At 39.2% G+C, this 19,386-nt stretch overlaps 1 protein-coding gene across 3 annotated transcripts in view; it reads right to left on the reverse strand.

Annotated features, from left to right (window-relative positions):
- Nucleotides 1-19,386, reverse strand: part of RBPJ (recombination signal binding protein for immunoglobulin kappa J region) — a 123,556-nt gene that overhangs the window by 44,679 nt on the left and 59,491 nt on the right. The window contains exon 1 of one of the 3 annotated variants that reach the window (XM_023730232.1): nt 4,655-4,714. The exons of the other annotated variants lie outside the window; for them this stretch is intronic. The gene's annotated coding sequence lies outside the window, so the exon portion shown is untranslated. Of the gene's footprint in view, nt 1-4,654; nt 4,715-19,386 lie in introns of those variants that run through there. 3 annotated transcript variants of the gene reach the window in all.

The raw sequence follows: 19,386 nt of genomic DNA on the forward strand, positions 1-19,386 counted from the left end.
GGTTGTTAACCAATGTCATAAAACAACATGTGTACTACTGTTTCATGAGAAACTATTTGTTCTGTAAGCCTTCACCTGAAGTACAACAAAAAAATTAAAAAGATAAAATGAGTTGTTTTTTTTTTTTTAAATTAAGGCAAGAAACACTGATGAAGGATTTGCAGAAGAGAAGTAGAAAAGCATAAAAAATCCAAACTCATAATTAAATCAAATTTTACATCAAATCTGCTGCAACAGTATATAAATTTTACACAGTTCAAAAGGACTGGGATTTCTGTACCGTAACTTAAGAAAGTGAAATGAAGCAGCACTTGATTGAAGAAAAATGAGGAAACCGGATCCATACCCTCAAGGCATTTACCCACCAGTAGGAAGAAACAAATAGGTAATATACATTATTACTGTATTCTTTGATAACATATAATATGAAAAAAAATGAAAAGCAAGTTGTAGTACGGAACTACATAGTAATTTACTCACAAAAAATATGAGAGGCTCATTAGAAAGGGCAACATGTAAAGTTTTGTCCTTGTCTCCAGAACCATTCATTCACCAAATACTTACTGAACACCTAGTACGGGCCAAACAGTCACAGGGACTTGGTATACATGAGTGAACAAGAGATACAAATCCCTGCCCTTACAGAACTTACATGCTATTAGGACAAATGGACAAAAACGTATGCCCAAACATGTTTATCTATATAATTTATGAAATAAAAATATTAAAAGTAACTGTAATATGGTGCCTATTTGCTGCTCAAAACTGGGCTGGTTAGGTGTAACCAAGGTCGCTGGCTACCATAACAAAGATAAGTATGGCATGATGCATTCTCCTGGACTACCACATTTACTAAATACGCTTCTGTGAGAACAAACATCCTATGGGGTAGCCTTCAAGGACATGCCATGCTTGTAGCTGACCTCATCAAGGGGAGGAGCACACTGCTTCTCTTACTCTGTATAGTGGGTAGAGACATTTGAATAAGAGTGTTTTCTTTATTTTTAAACTCCCTTTATTCTACCTTTTCTCTTTCAATCAAAGAAACTTAAGAACAGTCTTCAAGCAGTTGCGTAAAAGATCAGGAAGACTGGAAAGATATAAACAGGGGTGACTAAAACCATCATCTCCAGCTACCCCTGCATCTGGATTTTTGGTTGTCTCCGATATTATTACCATATTAGGTTAAGACTGCCTACCCAAAAAACCACAGCTGGGGAAGGACTTGCCGGGATTAAATCTGCAATAGCCATAAACCCCACTATCCAGATGGCACAACTGAGTTGCCAGAATGCTGGTATCCATTATTATCTCATATGAAGACTTTATATGAAAAGTATGCATCTTAAAATCCATGGTCTGAAAAAGCAGGGGCAATCAGACGCTGGGCAAACTTCTCCAATTTCATCTATCAAGAGACTGAAGAGGACACATTAGCTTCTCATGCCTCCTAATATGATGCATTAAAAGAACACAATATCACTTCTGTGATTACCACCAAAAAGCATAACCTGAATCTAAACATGAAGAAACATGAGACAAACTCAAATTGAGGGACAGTTGACAAAATAAATGAACTGTATTTTTTTTTAAATGTCAAAGACATGAAAGTCAAACAAAAAACTGGAGGAAACGATCCAGATTAAAGGAGATTAAAGACACAACAACTGAATTCAACATACAATCCAGAATTTACTTTTGCCATAAAAGGCGTTATTTAGACAACTGACAAAATCTGAATAAGATCTGTAAGTTAAATAACAGGATACCAATTTTAATTTCCTGGTTTTGATCACTGTACTGTAGTTATGTAAGAGAATATCCTTGTTTTTAGAAATACTATAGTATTTAGAAGTAAAAGGGCATCGTATCTTACCTTCAAATGAGTCTAAAAAAAAGTATATCTATGTGTGTGTGCACACGTATGAATGCATGTATGCAACTTTTATAATATTATATCAGAATAAAAGGTCACACCCAGAGAAGGACCCATCTCTTGATCAAGATGCTGGCCTGACCCTGCTTACTGAGGAAGCTTACTGAGGTGACAAAGCTATTAAAACACATTCGTGGGAGGTGGCACATAAGAGACTCTGTGGCCAACTTCCTGGCATAGCTTTTATATTCATTATAAGACAATTACTTAAGAATGTCTTGCTGTAGATTTAAAGTTTGGTAATACCCAGTGCTGGTGTACAAGTGGTGAAACGGGAATGCTTATTGACCTCTGCTGGAAGTTTAAATTTCTCCAACATTTTTGGAAGACACTCTGGCAATGTCCATTATAATTCAAAGTTTGCAGTGATTTGATCTAGTAATTATAAATTCTTGAAATTTATCACACAGAACCATCTGTTTTATCAAAAAAAAAATTAAAAATCCATGTGCAAAATAAGGAAAAGATTGCTGGTTACAAAGCACCTTCCAGTTATACCTATACACACTCAAACAGCTATCCAGTTAGAATTAATTATGAATAATGAAATGAGATAAACATTTTCATCCCCCCCCCAACCATGTGCATACATAAACACATACATACACATCCTACACATTATTAGTGATAATGGTGATCAGCAGCAAATATTCCATTTGGCTTCAGAACGCATTATATAACTTGACAGATGGTTTTCTTTACTAATTACGTTTGGCTTAGTAGTAAATAGGAGCTCTGGTGGTTAAAGTGGTTTAACCACTTTAACAGTGGTTAAAGTGCTTGGCTTTTGACTGAAAAAGGTTGGTGGTTCGAGCCCCCTCCACGGGAGAAGATGTAGCAGTCGGCTTCTGTAAAGATTTACAGTCTTGGAAACCCTAGGGGGTAGTTCTACTCTGTCCTACAGGTTCGCTATGAGCCAGGATCAACTTGACGGCAATGGGTTGGGTTTGGTTTTGGGTACTAGCAAATAGCAAAATGAAACTGCACTCTTTAGACATTAACTGCAAGGTTCCTGGGTGGCTTAAGGTTTGCACTCGTCTACGAACCTAAATGTTGGTGGTTCAAACCTACCCAATGCCACAGTGGAAGAAAGGTCGGCTGATCTGCTTCTGTAAAGACTGCAGCCAAGAAAACCCTATGGAACAATTCTACTCTGTAATACAGGGGGTTGCTCTGAGTGGAAATCGAATTGATGGCAGTGGGTTTAGTTTTTTGGTTTAGGCATTAACTGCCATTGAAGTACCAAGTCTAGAACATAGGAAACTTAAAAATAGAGACAGGCATATAGGTTAAGAATTTACAGAAAGAAAAAAAAAGTCTCAGTTAGCAAATTGCACTAGGTGAACCATTTTAGAAAAACATGCCAGAGTCAAATAAAAGAATCAAATTCACATCCTTATGGAAAAACCTACACTTCCACAAAGGGAAATACAATGCAACTTAAAGAGGTTCCAGTCTTAACTGTTTAATTTTTACTGATAACTCTTTCAGATACATCACTTAATTTTATGAACTGCCTTTACAAATGGGACATTTTAGTCACAGTTTCTTGATCTTCATAATTTAGTTTGTGTTCTTCTTTTGCCTCTCTTATGTCCTCAGCAGATGGACAAAGGAAAGATGATCTGGGTAAGGCAGTGTCAAGACCTTAAAAGTGCCTTAAAAGTTAAAAGTTAAAACCTTAAAAGTTCTCTGATGAGAACACACACGAAGATGTATGATATGTACAAATCATGGGAGAGGAAGTCAAGAGCTGTGGTAAATGAATGGATTCAGGAACTAGGCTTTAATGAAAACTACTGGTGTGACCTGGGACAAGTAAGTTACTTAGCCTCTCTGTACCTCAGTTTCCTCAACTGAAAACACAGATAAAAGTACTTCCACATAGTGTTCTTCCAAGAATTAGAAAGATTCATAAATATAAAGTGTTTAAGAGTGCCTAGCACCAAGTAAGCATGCAATAAAACACCACTACTCCCTGGGTGGTGCAATGGTAAAACGTGCCTGACTTGCTATCTGAAAGGTTGATGGTTCAAGACCACCGAAAGGTACTCAGAAGAAAGACTTGACAATCTAATTCCCAAAAATCAGCCACTGAAAACCCTATGGAGCATAGCTCTAATCTGACACACATGGGGGTACCATGAGTTGGAATCAATTCGCCAGCAACTGGTACTGGTACTCCTTGAAGACTGGATTACTGTATGATATTTACTCTAATGAATACAGTGAAACTGAAATGGATCCATCAAAACATGTATATATTTGTATTACCTTTTGAAGTTTTGGAGCCCTGGCGGCACAGTGGTTAAGAGCTTGGCTGCTAACCAAAAGGTCAGCTGTATGAATCCACTAGCCGCTCCTTGGAAACCCTATGGGGCAGTTCTACTCTGTCCTGTAGGGTCACTGTAAGTCGGAATTGACTCAACAGGTTTTTGGTTTTTGATGTTTTAGTTTTGCCTTAAACTATGGCTTAAAGAGGAAGGAGTATTATAAAAACAGCATGGGGGTGGTATCTGACCTCTTCCAACTCCACAAGGAGGAAGGAGAACCAAGATCAGCAGCGCAAGGCTGACTCCCATGAGGCGGAGGCCAGAAAAGTCTCTATCTCTCTGTCATCTTTACCAATTCTGACACCAACTGCCCCTTCCACAGCACTCTCTACTGGGTTCGATAATTCGTTGCAATGGCCACACAGAACTCATAGACCGTACTCACAATTATGGAGTTTATTAGGGAAGTAACAGTTACAGTTCAGGCTCAGGAACACTCAGGATACAGTTCTTCCACCAGGATAGCCTCTCCCTAGCCGTCAGCTTCTGCCAAAACGCACTCCGCCTTCTCTCTCCAAGGGCTGGGAATCCCACCGTGCCGTCTCCTACTGTCGGGTCTCTCCTTCCTTGGTGATGGTGTACGCCTCCTCTCTCTTCTGGAATTAGCTCTTTTAAGGTAAAACTGACCAATCCCCTTGGTAGGCCACAATTTCCCTATCACACAATCACCTGGGTGAGAGTTACAAGATCATGGCTAGAAAGGCTACACACAAAAGTAATCAATCACACCACAACTATGTTCAGGTCAGGTGGCAGCAGTTGCCCAGTAACTCAGTAATGACAAACAACAAGTCGGTTGCCAAAACAAATAAAAAAGAACCTGAGGAGTGTGAGTGTTGTGTATCTGTAGATAAATGGCCCCTGCTACCATCAAGACAGAGATGCAGAAGGAAAGAGATGGCATGGTGAAGTCTGTCCTAGAATCTATACTTCCCTGGAAGGACAGTCCAGACAGAGCCTGCAAACAACTCAAGAAAGCCTGTTTGGGACTGAACATCTTCCATGGAAAATCCACAAAGCAATCATGGAAAACTGGCTTGTACATACAAGATGAAGTCACATATTTTTCTTCCTTGTACTCTCCCTCCTGTTTCTCACCCCCACGTCGAATTATGAGCTGTAAAGACTTTTTTCTCTCTACAATATTTCTGCCGAGATGTTGAGGTTGTCAATAGCAGTAATACTGAATCTCTGAAGTCTACCTAGCCAGTCACTCAAAAACTTGTTTCAGGAAGAAACATGCCTGACATTGATCAGAAGAGGTATTAACTTTCCTTTCATCTTTAAAATGTGTTTTCCAACATAGTGAGACTATTTTTTAAAATCCAGCAAAAGTAAAATAGACATTTATTTTTCTTACCTAAGCTGAAATTTTAAGTCCATAAGGTACAACCATTGCTAACAGAACTTCTTAACCTGGGCTCCATGAGTGCTACTCTTGAAAATATATGCAACATTTAGTACATAGTATATTTGTCTGGGGAGACAGCCACTGTTCAGGACAGGTGAACAAGGGTGTTTGGCACTGATATAGATCAGATCCCCAAGAAGTGACCATCAATGATTTGTAGTAGGGAGGCTTCATTACAGCACAGAGGGTCAACAAGATTTTCAGAGTGGAAGGAAAATAAGTCACATCTCAGAGGGCTTCTCAGAATAAATTCTTATCCCAAAAGGGTTAACAGGCTGGAAAAATAACTATATTAAGTCAAAGAACCTCCCAGATTTAAAGGTGGACTCTAGAGTCCTAATACTTTAGAGGTAAAATACTGCAAGTACCTCATGAGGAATCAAATGACAACTCTGGTGAAGACAGGCCAATCATTATACTAGTAAGCTCCCATCACATGGAAGGAAATATCAAGAGTAGAAAAGAAATGTTTCCCTCTAACAGTTAGGTTCAATGGGCCTGTCCCTAAATCAATCCTGATTTAGCTTCTGGAACGGAAGAAACTCAGATGCAATGTCACGCAATTAGATGCTGCACTAAGGCCCATGACTTTATCTTAATAAAAGTGCACCTGAGAAAAGTAGTGACATCACTAGACCACTGAAATAGTTTAAAGTATATGCTTGCTGACTTGAGATTACTGTTGCTGATGAAGTTCAAAAGTAGTCAAAACGTCAGTACACAATACTGGGGAAGCCAGCACAACTTGTCCAAAGCAAGGTCATGGAAGCTCCATAGACACATTCAAACTCCCTGAGGGACCGAATTACTGGGCTGAGGGCTGGGGATCATGATCTCAGGGAACATCTAGCTCAACTGGCATAACATCTAGCTCAACTGGCATAACACAGTTTATAAAGAAAATGTTCTACATCTGACTGTGGTGGGTAGTGTCTGGGGTCTAAAAACCTTGTGAGCCACCATCTAAGATAATCCACTGGTCTCACCCCGTCTGGAGCAAAAGAGAATGAAGAAAACCAAAGACACAAGGGAAAGAGTAGTACAAAGGACTAATGGACCACAAGTACCACAGCCTCTACCAGACTGAGTCCAGCACAACTGTATGGTGCCCGGCTAGCACCACCGACTGCTCTGACAGGGATCACAATAGAGGGTCCTGGACAGAGCTGGAGAAAATTGTAGAACAAAATCCTAACTCACAAAAAAAAAAACCAACCAAACTACAGACTTACTGGCCTGACAGAGACTGGAGAACCCTCAAGAGTATGGCCCCCAGAAGGCAGGAGGGAACGGAAGGCAGGAGGGAACGGGAAAGCTAGTAACAGGGAACCCAAGGTCAAGAAGAGGAGAGTGTTAACATGCCGTGGGGGGTGGCAACCAATGTCACAAAACAATATGTGTATTAATTGTTTAATGAGAAACTAATGTGCTCTGTACACCCTCATCTAAAATACACACACACAAAAAAAAGTCAAAATGCTATACCCCAAGTGGGTACAAATGGGTATCAAAAGGCATGTACAAGAACATTCAAAGCATCACTAGATATAAAAACCCCAAACTAGAAACACCAGGTGACCACCGGCAAAGGATTGGATAAAGCGTAGTATAATCAGATAATGAAATGCTATTCAGCAATGAAGTGAACTACTGCTGCATATGCTTCATTTGGATTATACTCACAAACGTAATGTTTAACAAAAGGAGCCAGACATACCAATAAAAGTACAAAATTGTATGGTTGTATTTGTTTGTTGTTATTTATACAAAGTTCAAACAACAGGCAAAACTAAGAAATCTAGCCACAATCAGGCTAAATCTATAGTGTTAGACAGGATACATATCACCTCTGAGGAGAGGGAGGAGTACAAAAGCTATAAGAAGGGCTTCTAGAAAGCTGGTAATGTTCTATTTCTTCATCTAGGTGATGGTCACACACGTATATTAACTTGGTGAAAATTCACCTTACTGTACATTTATGATTTGTATATTTTTCTGTAGGTATCTTACACACACACACACACACACACACACACACACAAAGTTTTCAGAATGTACGGCTGGTTTTCAAAAAAAAAATTCTCTACTGGACTTTTCATACTGTCTTTATACTTTAACATCAAAATTTTGGAAGGCTGTGAATTCTAGTTCTCTGCTGTAACATTCCAGAATGCATGTATTTCATATTAAGAAAAGTTATTAAGTCTTAACATAACTGGTTCTCTTCCTTCTCCATCCAAATCCCACTTCACAGATTCCAATAATCTTAATCTTCTCTCCTTCATGTTGCTACACAGAACTTTAGGATCACCCATGATCCTCTGTATGGCAAAATCATGTCTTAAAAGTAAGCATTTAAAAATAAATATGCAATGTCATAGAAATATGCTGAACATGTACTAGGATTCAGAATATTCCTGTTGTTGATTTAAAAATTGGCTTCTTTTGTCTATTTCACCTAAAACCGAGAAGAGAAATTATTCTATTAGCTTCTGATTCCTTTTTTCTTTTTCCTTTCATTCGCCATTCAACAAATACTTAAGTGCCAATAATGTGTTAGGCACTGTATCAGACACTGGTAGCACATAGCAGTAAATAAGAAACAGTCCCTATGTACGTGAGGTTTACACTACAATAGCTACTGGAGGGTAGGCATTGTGCTTGGTAATTTGTATGCATCTCACTTCATACACACATCAATCTTATAAGGCAGATGCTATTATTATCCTCACTACACAGGTGAGGAAACCAGCTTAGAAACTACCTCGCCCAGGTTCACATATTGGTAAGTTTGGTTCAAAATGTAACTAAAGTATAATGCTCCTGATTTCTCACATACTCTGCATTTAACTGCAGTTAAATTCAGGATACTAAAATTTGAAGAGGGTGACCAGGTTATTGCATGAGGGGAAAACGTAACAAATCATCTAAAGGTCTTTGAAGAAAATGAATTTTTATGATAGGACTGTAAAGTGCACTAATCAAACCTAAAATGATCCCTGATGTCATATAAAATTTGGTTTGCTTCAGCTGGAAGGAGCGGAGGAGCAAAAATCTGAAAGAAAACCCTCTTTCACTTCCCTGCGGATCCTTCAGCTAATGACTAACTTTTATCAGTGAAGAACGTAAATTTTTCTTTCATTACTAGACATCAAGAAAATGTTTTCCAAAGCTATAAATATATAAAATTCAGAAAATCTAAACGCATCTGCTATGGGAACCATACCTTGGTTATTGTATACATACACAGACATAGATGTATAGACAGACACACATATATATGTATGTCATTAATCTGAGAACCCCTTTCCATAACATACTATAACTCTTGCATTTTCCTTGCACACGGAGACTACGTTACAACTGCAGCGAGGACTGTGTCTCTTGACTTAGTGTTTACATCGTCCACCATAATTCTGAATTTAAAGGGCCACAAATCTACAGAGACATTTTTGTCAGTTTAATGAAGAGGTTTTTCATTCTTCTTTTTTCTGTTAGTAGAAATTACACAGACACAGTACCAGCTCAATCTCCATCAAACCATGTTTGGCGAATTTCTTTAACAGCCAAACCTCTGACACACAGCTTGGTATTCTAAAGCATTTGAATCGAACAGTGCATCTGTCTTTTTATTTTCCTTTTAAATAAAGCAGACCACAAGATTTATAGAGAGAGTAGCCAAAATAAGGTCTAATGCACAAAAGAAAGAATATGATTCAGGTTTTATAAGGCACTAAGCTGTTTCAAAGAAGACTGTCTCGAAGGGAAAAAAGGAAAGACGGCAATTCCCATTTTTTTAAATATGTAAAATAGGATATTATGGACACCCTACATATGAGGTAAAAGGAAAAATATTCAATAAACTAAAACAATAAAATGGTCAGAATCAAAATTCCTATGTCCAGGATAGGGAAGAAGAGATTTTCAAAACGCTTTACATACCGGTAACAGCATTACATGAATAAGAAAATGCCTTTTTGCTTAAGTGTTAATATCCAAAAGAATAAGTTTCTTTAAAATTATAACTTAAAATTAATTACAAATTATATAAATTATAACTTAAAATTATAGCTTCCTGTTATCACATGTCATATTATAATGATCAAACCTATATCTGTGGTAAAGTAAAAAAACACTGAAAAAGTGGTCTTAACCACAATTCAAAGCTTAAAGAATGGCTTTCTGCCAAAGTGTATCTGAGCCATTAACCTGTCAGGATTCTTTCATGCACTCCTAGGTCCAAAAAAGCAGGCAGCTGCCCAGCAGCTGATATATGCTCACTCAAGCCTCACACATGGTCATGGGGATCTGAAAAGGAAATAAACATCACAGGGGGACAGGAGATGATGGTGCAAGATCTGACTGCAAGCTGCCTTGCTTTGGAAAGAACTACCAAAAACCAAACCCATTACTGGCAAGTTGATTCTGACTCATGGCAACCCTGTGTGTTAGGGTATAACTGCTCACAGGGTTTTCTTGGCAATAATCTCTACAAAAGCAGATCACCATGCCTTTCTTCCATGGTGCCACTGGGTGGGTTCAAACTGCCAACCTTTAGGTTAGTAGTCAAATACAAACTGTCTGTACCACTGAAGGACCCTGGATGGTATTACAGGCAGCTTGATACCTCAACAGCCACCTGAGGAGCCCTGCTCAGCACAAGCTTAGGAGAGATTTGGAACTGAAGTTGGCCAGATCACCAGGAAATGATTAAAAGTACAAATCATCAGAAACTTACGGTGGTGAAGTACTAGGAAAGGAGAAAAACCTTGGGGGTTTGAGTAGGGATAGCAACGAGGAAGACAATGATAAGGCCTCTAATATGCATAGACGTAACATTCACAGTTGGGACCATACATGCCATGTATTTATTTGCTATTTTGCTATGATATAAATTTAAATTAAGCAAACTACAATGGTGTTGTGTTAGAATGACTAGTTAGATTAGCTAGTAAGTTACTAGCTTCCTAGTCAATTGTCCTACATCAAACTGTTCAACTAGAAAATAAGAAGAAAGTTTTCCTTTAAAGATTAGCTCTACTGCAACAACTTAATTCGTAACACCCCTCCTCTCACCAACCACTAACCATGCATGTTCCCTAAACATACTCGAAGCCCCCCTTCTCTACAGTACTAGCATTATTGACCTCTTCCCTTATTCCTGCTCTCTACCACAAGCAATTCACTGACAAATTCTGTCAATTATATTTCCAAATTATCTTCTATATCTCCATTCCCAGATTCCATGAGGTTAGATAGCTTCTCATTAGTGCTTACTCCTATAGCCCCCTACCAAAAACCAAACCTGCTGCCGTGGAGTCGATTCCAACTCATAGCGACCCTATAGGACAGAGCAGAACTGCCCTATAGGGTTTCCAAGGAGTGGCTAGTGGATTCAAACTGCTGACCTTTTGGTTAGCAGACGAACGCTTAACCACTGCGCCACCAAGTCTCCATAGTCCACTAAACTGGACTCAAAGAGCAGAGTAGATGACTAGGTAGTAGTATTTTGGGAAGGCTATTTGCAAAGACATAGTCTATCTCCTTTATATGCTCTCATTTAATTCTCATTAACAACGCTGAGAAGTACACATTATTCCTAACTTAGAAGGGAAAACTGAAGTTCAAAAAGTCACAAGGTAGCAGTTTCCCTACTACTGATAACACACTGATCCCACTTAAGATGTGATAAGGAGATCTAGATAAGTATATCAGGAAATCATACCCTATGCATTAAACTGCTGGTCTTCCTTGCCTTCTCAAAACGATGACATTTTTTCTAATTCACTGATAAATTAATGCCCATTCACTTTCCCATTAAGGAAACTATTTATCATCTCCTGAAGTTTTATTTAATGTTTCAGAAATACAGTTTCTTAACCTATAAACTATTCCTCAGCAAAGCAAAACAAATTCAAAGGATGAAATACTGTAGTAATCCAATTAGAGAATGTGAAGCAATGCCCTAAGGTTAAACGAGCTAGGAAAATCTGATCGTGATAACAGCTCTAGAGTTTAGTCAAATCTAGAGTCTTTAAGAAATTATAACTAAGTACTGTAGCAATCCACCACCCATCTGTCAGTTTGTTGTACTGAGGTGGCTTGCATGTTGCTGTGATGCTGGAAGCTATGCCACCAGTATTTCAAATACCAGCAGGGTCATCCTTAGTGGACAGGTTTCAGCGGAGCTTCCAGACTAAGACAGACTAGGAAGAAGGACCTGGCAATCTACTTCTGAAAAACTTGGCCAATGAAAATCTTATAGACAGTGGCACAACATTGTCTGATATAGTGCCGGAAAGGAAAATCAGCCCCTCAGGCTGGAAGGCACTCAAAATATAACTGGGTAAAGGCTGCCTCCTCAAAGTTGAGTCGACCTTAATGACCTGGAGGGAGTAAAGCTTTCAGGAGCTTCATTTACTGATGTGACACGACTCAAAATGAAAAGATACAGTTGCAAACATCCGTGAATGCAGAAGTATGAATCTAGGAAAATTGGAAGTCGTCAAAAATGAAATGGAATAATTAAAAATCAATATCATAGGCACTAGTGAGCTGAAATGGACTGCTATTAGCCATTCTGAATCGGACAATCATATGGTCTACTATGCCGGGAATGACAAATTCAAGAGAAATGGTGTTGCATTTATCGTCAAATAGAACACTTCAAGATCTATCCTGAAGTGAAATGCTGTCAGGGATAAGATAACATTCACTCGCTTACAAGGAAGTACAGTTAATATGATGATTATTCAAATTCATGCACCAACCACTAAGGCCAAAGATGAAGAAATTGAAGACTTTTACCAACTGCTGCAGTCTGAAATTGACCAAACATGCAATCACGATGTACTGAAAATTACTGGTGATTGGAATGCAAAGGTTGGAAACACAAAAAAATCAGTAGTTGGAAAATATGGCCCTGGCGATAGAAACAGGAGATTGCATGACAGAATTTTGCAAGACCAATGACTTCTTCATTGCGAATACCTTTTTTCAACAACATAAACAATAACTATACAGGGGGACTTCGCCAGATGGAATACACAGGAATCAAATCGACAACATCTGTGGAAACAGATGTTGGAGAAGCTCAATATAATCAGTTAGAATAAGGCCAGGGGCCGACTGCGGAACACACCATCCATTGCTCATATGCAAGTTCAGGTTGAAATTGAAGAAAATTAGAACAAGTCGACGAGCGTCAAAGTACGACCTTAAGTATATCCCACCTGAATGCAGAGATCATCTCAAGAACAGATTTGACACACTGAACACTAATGACAGAAGACCAGACGAGTTGTGGGATGACATCAAGGAAATCACACGTGAAGAAAGCCAGAGGTCATTAAAAAGAAAGGAAAGAAAGAAAAGACCAAAATGGATATCAGAAGAGACTGTGAAACTTGCCTTGAATGTAGAGTAGCTAAAGCAAACAGAAGAAATGATGAAGTAAAAGGGCTGAAAAGAAGATTTCAAAGGGTAGCTTGAGAAGACCAAGTAAAGTATTATAATAACATGTGCAAAGACCTGGAGTTGGAAAACCAAAAGGGAAGAACACGTTCGGCATTTCTTAAGCTGAAAGAACTGAAGAAAAAATTCAAGCCTCAGGTTGCAATACTGAAGGATTCTATGGGCAAAAAATTAAATGACGCAGGATGTATCAAAAGAAGATGGAAGGAATACACAGAGTCACTGTTCACTGCACCAAAATGAATTTAGTCGACGTTTCACCCTATCAGGAGGTAGCATATGATCAAGAACTGATGGTACTGAAGGAAGAAATCCAAGCTGCACTGAAGGCACTGGCAAAAAACAAGGCTCTGGGAATTGACAGAATGCTGACTGAGATGTTTCAACAAACAGATGCAATGCTGGAAGTACTCATTTGTCACAACTAGACCAATAAATAACATCATGATAAATGGAGAAAATACTAAAGTTGTCAACGATTTCATAATCAATGCCCATGGTCGCAACAGTGAAGAGCTCAAACAACGAACTGCATTGGGCAAACCTGCTGCAAAAGACCTCTCTGAAGTGTTAAAAGGCAAAGATGTCACTTTGAGGACTAAGGTGTGCCTGACCCAAGCCATGGTATTTTCAATTACCTCATATGCACGCGAAAGCTGGACGATGAATAATGAAGACAGAAGAAGAACTGACGCCTTTGAATTATGGTATTGGCAAAGAATACTGACAGTACCATGGACTGCCAGAAAAACAAACAAATCTGTCTTGAAGTACAGCCAGAATGCTTCTTACAAGGGAGGATGGCAAGACCTCACCTTATGTATTTTGGACATGTTATCAGGAGGGACCAGTCCCTGGAGAAAGACATCATGCTTGGTGAAGTACAGGGTCAGAGATAAAGAGGAAAACTCTCAACGAGATACACTGAAACAGTGGCTGCAACAATGGGCTCAAACACAGCAATGATTGTGAGGATGGCGCAGGACTATACAGTGTTTCGTTCTGTTGTGCATGAGGTCACTATGAGTCACAATCGACTCAATGGCACCTAACACTACCAACACCCTAGCAATGAAGAAAGCGCCAACCTGTTTCCATAATGAACTGGAGTTGCACAGATTTTTTAGGCTGAAATTTTTATGCCAGCCATATTTTTCAATTTTACACGTTATTTTTTAATGGCAGAACTGCATATTAGAAAAATATGGCTACCAATGTCACAAAAACAAGTTGTATATAAATTGCTGAATGGGAAACTAAAATATCTGTTCTGTACACTTTCACTAAACAACAAAAACTTCAAAAAAAAAAGAAAAAAAATATGGTCAAAACTATAAGCTTGTATTGTACACACTGACGTGTACATCATTAACATCATGTTTTCAAAACAAGCCTGTAAACAGCAGGTGTTCACTAAATGAATGACACATATAATAGTAAATTAACTGTTTAAAGGGGAAGAAAAAGGCAATGAAACCAAAAATTATCATGGAATCTTAGTTATTAAACTACATAATTATTTAGAGCATCTACTTTAATTATGGAGCCCTGGTGACACAGTAGTTAAGTGCTCAGCTGTTAACCAAAAGGTCAGCGGTTCGAACCCACCAGCCGCTCCATGGGAGAAAGATGTGGCAGTCTGCTTCTTGAAAGATTACAGCCTTGGAAACCCTATGAAGCAGCTCTAGTCTGTCCTACAGAATTGACTTGACAGCTATGGGTGCTTTGAATTAGACAATGATTATGAGCAACCTGATTTGAAATGTCTAGTAAGTTATATTCCACAGTGAAGAAAAAAAAAATTCTGCCTCTACCCCCAATGAGCTAATACTAAATTCACAAATTTTACAATAAGGGAAATCAATTACCGCTAAGTCGATTCCAACTCATGGCAACCCCAAGTGTGTCAGAGTAGAACTGTGCTCCACAGTGTTTTCAATGGCTGATTTTTCAGAAGTAGATCACCAGGCCTTTCTTGCAAGATGTCTCTGATAGACTCAAACCTCCAACATTTTCAGTTAGCAGCCACCCATGTTAACTCTTTGCACTGTCCAGGGAAAGTGGGACTATTTTACCAAATTCAAATGGCTAAAATGATAATGATTCACCTCCTCTCACCTTATGAAACAATATATAGTTTTCCCATGGAGAATTCCCTGCAAGGATACAATGCTATAGGTTACTGTGTTCCTTAATGACACTTCACAAAAGAGACAATCCACTTTTGACAGACTCTATGAAGAAGTGGCATCAAGGTCTAAATGGGGCAATGAACACCTCAGAGATGTCCTTAGGAAGAATTTATGTTCCTTCACGTAGTTTTATTGATTGAGTCTGACACTAATTTTCATTAGATAACGTGCATATTCCATGTATAGGTCCTCCAGCAATTTCACTCAGGCAATTCTTTATCATGACAATAATATCTCAATGCTAAGATAAGGCCAGTTATGTTTAAGCCAGTAATAAAGATTTTTTAAAAACCAGTGCCACTGAATAAATTCAAACTTGTGACAACCTCATAATTCAGAGTAGAACTGAGCTCCATAGGGTTTTCAATGGCTATCCTCGTTCAGAAATAGATCGCCAGGACTTTCTTCCAAGACACCTCTGGGTGGATTCAAACTGTCAACCTTTCAGTTAGTAGCCAAGTGTTTAACTGTTTGTGTCACCCAGGAACTACAGTGCTGTTAAAATACCCAGCTCCTGCGTACAAAGAGAAGTTTCATACTGAAAACGAAATCATTAATTCTAAGTATAAATTTGAACTTTGGAATGAAAACCAAGGGTGAAGGGAGTCATTCTAGTTGATAATTTTTTAATGCCTTAGTTCTAGTATTCCTCAAGAATTAATCCAATTGTTCTGGCCTTTAGATTTAACAAATTCTTTATTCCGAAAGAGAGATACTACTTTTCCTGGCTCAGCCCTCCTAACTTCTGGACAACCTTGTAGGACCTACGTTTTGTGCTACTTTCATAGCATAGTCCTGAAGGATCCTTACCAGTATTTGTTGGTCAGCTCACCTCTCACTTAACCTGCCTGGTTTGCTGGCTCAAAAGCACTGTTTACATATTATTCTAAAAAGGCAGAATGCAGAGTAAAATTCTTGAGAGAGAGAGAGAAACAGACACAGGGAGAAAGAGAGGAAACAAACAAACAAACAAACAAAAAAACGAACACAAGTGCCCAAGAGAGCAATGAAAGAAACAGAAGAAAAAAGACTGTTTGAGGGAGGCAGAAGTGTCAAAGCCACCAACTACAAGAGACAAGAGAGTAACAGCGTGTTTAGTGGCCATAAAAGGGCAACTGCCCACCTCCTAACAAACCAAATGTGGTCAATCCCAAATATGGAAATGTTTTAGTTGAAAGGGGAGCTTTTCTTCTGTGGAATATGAGCATAGATCACAGTCTTTCCCTATAATCTCACACCTGGATATCTATCCATTGTGAGAAAAATGTGTTAAATTATGCAAACTATTTCCAAGTTTTGATCCCCAAAAATCCAAGTCTTCCTAACAGAAAAACACTATAGTATAGCCTTTTCACAGTTATTCTGGAGCCTCAGTCTCCACATCTGTAAAATAACCAAAAACAAAACCAAGCCCATTGCCGTCGAGTCGATTCCCATTCAGAGAAACCCTGTGGGACAGAGTAGAACTGCCAGATAGGGTTTCCAAGACTGCAATCTTCGTGGAAGCAGACGGCCACATTTTTCTCCTGCAGAGTGGCTGATGAGTTCAAATCACTGAGCTTTCAGTTAGCAGCCCAGCACTGGTGACTAGTTGTGAAGATTGTGATAATACACATAAAACATTTGGAAAGGGACATCTTGTTAAGTACCCAATAAAAAAGAAAACCAAACTCGTTGCTGTCCAGACGATTCCGACTCATAGCGACCCTAGAGGACACAGTAGAACTGCCCCATAGGGCTTCCAAGGAGCAGCTGGTGGGTTCAAACTGCTGACGTTTTGGCTAGCAGCCAAGCTCTTAACCACTGCGCCATCAGGGCTCCCTTGTACGTACAGTATTCATTAAATATTAGCACTATTAGCTATTACACACCCAGATTTTCTCTGACTTTAAGACTCACCAACCCCCAACTCACAAGAGTCAGTGATGATAAAATTGTATAAACTAAGATTATTTCAAAATAAGATTATTTTCTTATATATAGTCATTCTCTCCATTTGTAAATTAAGAGGTTGGTAAATAAGAGAATGGCCCATTCTACCATGACTGGATAGGCACCATGTCTTAAAAACCTAGTAATATCAAAAATTGAGTTCATCCATTTGACAAAAATTTACTAAGTACCTGCTATGACTAGTCACTCTCCCAGAGGCTAGGGACACAGGAGTCAACAGAAGCCAACAAAACAAACAAAGGCAGGAGTTGGGGGGTGGGGGAAGTTGAGGGGTAGAGGAGGCACCATGCAGAGTAAACGACAGATAGCATCTATTTCATATGTGAATGCCATCCTGTTTTATATAAATTTATGTTACCTGCCCCAGGCTAGAATTTCTAACTTACAAGTTAGTTTTTCACAGAAATTTCAACAATAAATGAGTTCATAAAGCTAAATCTCATGTACATTTAACTAATATAGCTGCTACCATGGCACTTCTATATACACTATCATCTTCACTGCCCACTGTTATGATAAACGAAACAAAAAGCACTCAATCAAAGCAAGTGCTTTGAAAAAGTTCTCTCTCCTACCCTCCCTACCCCAACAATTCTCCTCCTGGAATCATATCTAATGATTAACGTAATAACTATGACATGCTCTTTCTTCTAATCCTCTATGTGAGATTGGGATGCCACCTCTGGTCCAAATGAATTAAACTATACTCTTGTTGTTGCTATGAGGTGCTGTCAATTCTGACTCATAGCAATGCCACGTGACAGAATACCACTGCTTCATAGGGTTTTCTTGGCTATAATCTTTATGGAAGCAGATCGCCAGGTCCTTCTCTTAAGACAATGGCTGGGTGGGTTCGAACTGCCAACCCTTCAGTCAGCAGCAGAGCACTTAACTGTTTGTGCCACCAGGGCTCCTTAAACTATAACCAAACCCAAAAGCCTGTTGCTATCAAGTCAACATTGACTCATAGTGACCCTACAGGACAGAGCAGAACTTCCCACAGGGTTTCCAAGGCTGTAAATCTTTATGGAAGCAAACTGCCACATCTTTCTCCCACGGAGTGGCTGGTGGGTTCAAACTGCCAAGCTTTCAGTTAGCAGCTAAGCCCTCAACCACTGCACCACAAGGGCTCCTTTTAAAACTATACTCTAGGTGCATAGTTACATAGGCTTCCTAGACATATCCAAACAACTTGTGGGATTGGTTTACTGGGTCAAAAGGCTTGGGACCACAGTCTTGGGAGGCAACTTAGTCAACTGGCATAACAGTTCACAAAGATAATGTTCTATATTCGAGTTTGGTGAGTAAGCACCTGGGGTCTTAAAAGCTTGCAAGTGGCCACCTAAGATACAACTATTGGTCTTTACTCCTATGAAGCAAAAGAGAATGAAGGAAATCAAAGGCTCAAAGAAGAAACTAGTCCCAAGGACTAACAGTCCACACCAACCACAACTTCTTCAAACCTGAGACCAGAAGAACTAGATGGTGCCCAGCTACCACTACCAACTGTTCTGACCTGGGACACATAGGAAGTCTCAGAATGGGAGAAAAATGTAGAACAAAATTCAAAATCCTAAAAAAGGCCAGACTTAGTGAACTGACAGAGACTAGAAGAACCCGAGGCTATCACCATAAAATACCCTCTAAACTTGGAATTGAAGCTATTTCTACATGTCACCCTTTAGCCAAATAACAGATTGGCTTATAAAATAAACAGTATCACCCATGAGTAGTGTGTGCCCTTAAACAATTAACTCTAGGAGACTAAACGGTCAACAGTTACCAAAAGCAAAGATGAGCTGACGTCTTAGTTATCTAGTGCTGCTATAACAGAAATAACACAAGTGGATGGCTTTAACAAACAGAAATTTATTTTCTCACAGTTTAGGTGGCTACAAGTCCAAATTCAGGGTGCCAGCTCCAGGGAAAGGTTTTCTCTCTCTGTTGACTCTAGAGGAAGGTCCTTGTCATCAATCTTCCCCTGGTCTAGGAGCTTCTCAGGCACAGGGACCCCAGGTCCAAAGGACGGACTCTGTTCCCAGTGCTGCTTTCTTGGTGGTTTGAGATCCCCGTTTCTCTGCTCGCTTC

This window comes from Trichechus manatus, unplaced genomic scaffold (assembly GCF_000243295.1).
Source record: "Trichechus manatus latirostris isolate Lorelei unplaced genomic scaffold, TriManLat1.0 scaffold00034, whole genome shotgun sequence".
Lineage (NCBI taxonomy): Eukaryota > Metazoa > Chordata > Mammalia > Sirenia > Trichechidae > Trichechus > Trichechus manatus.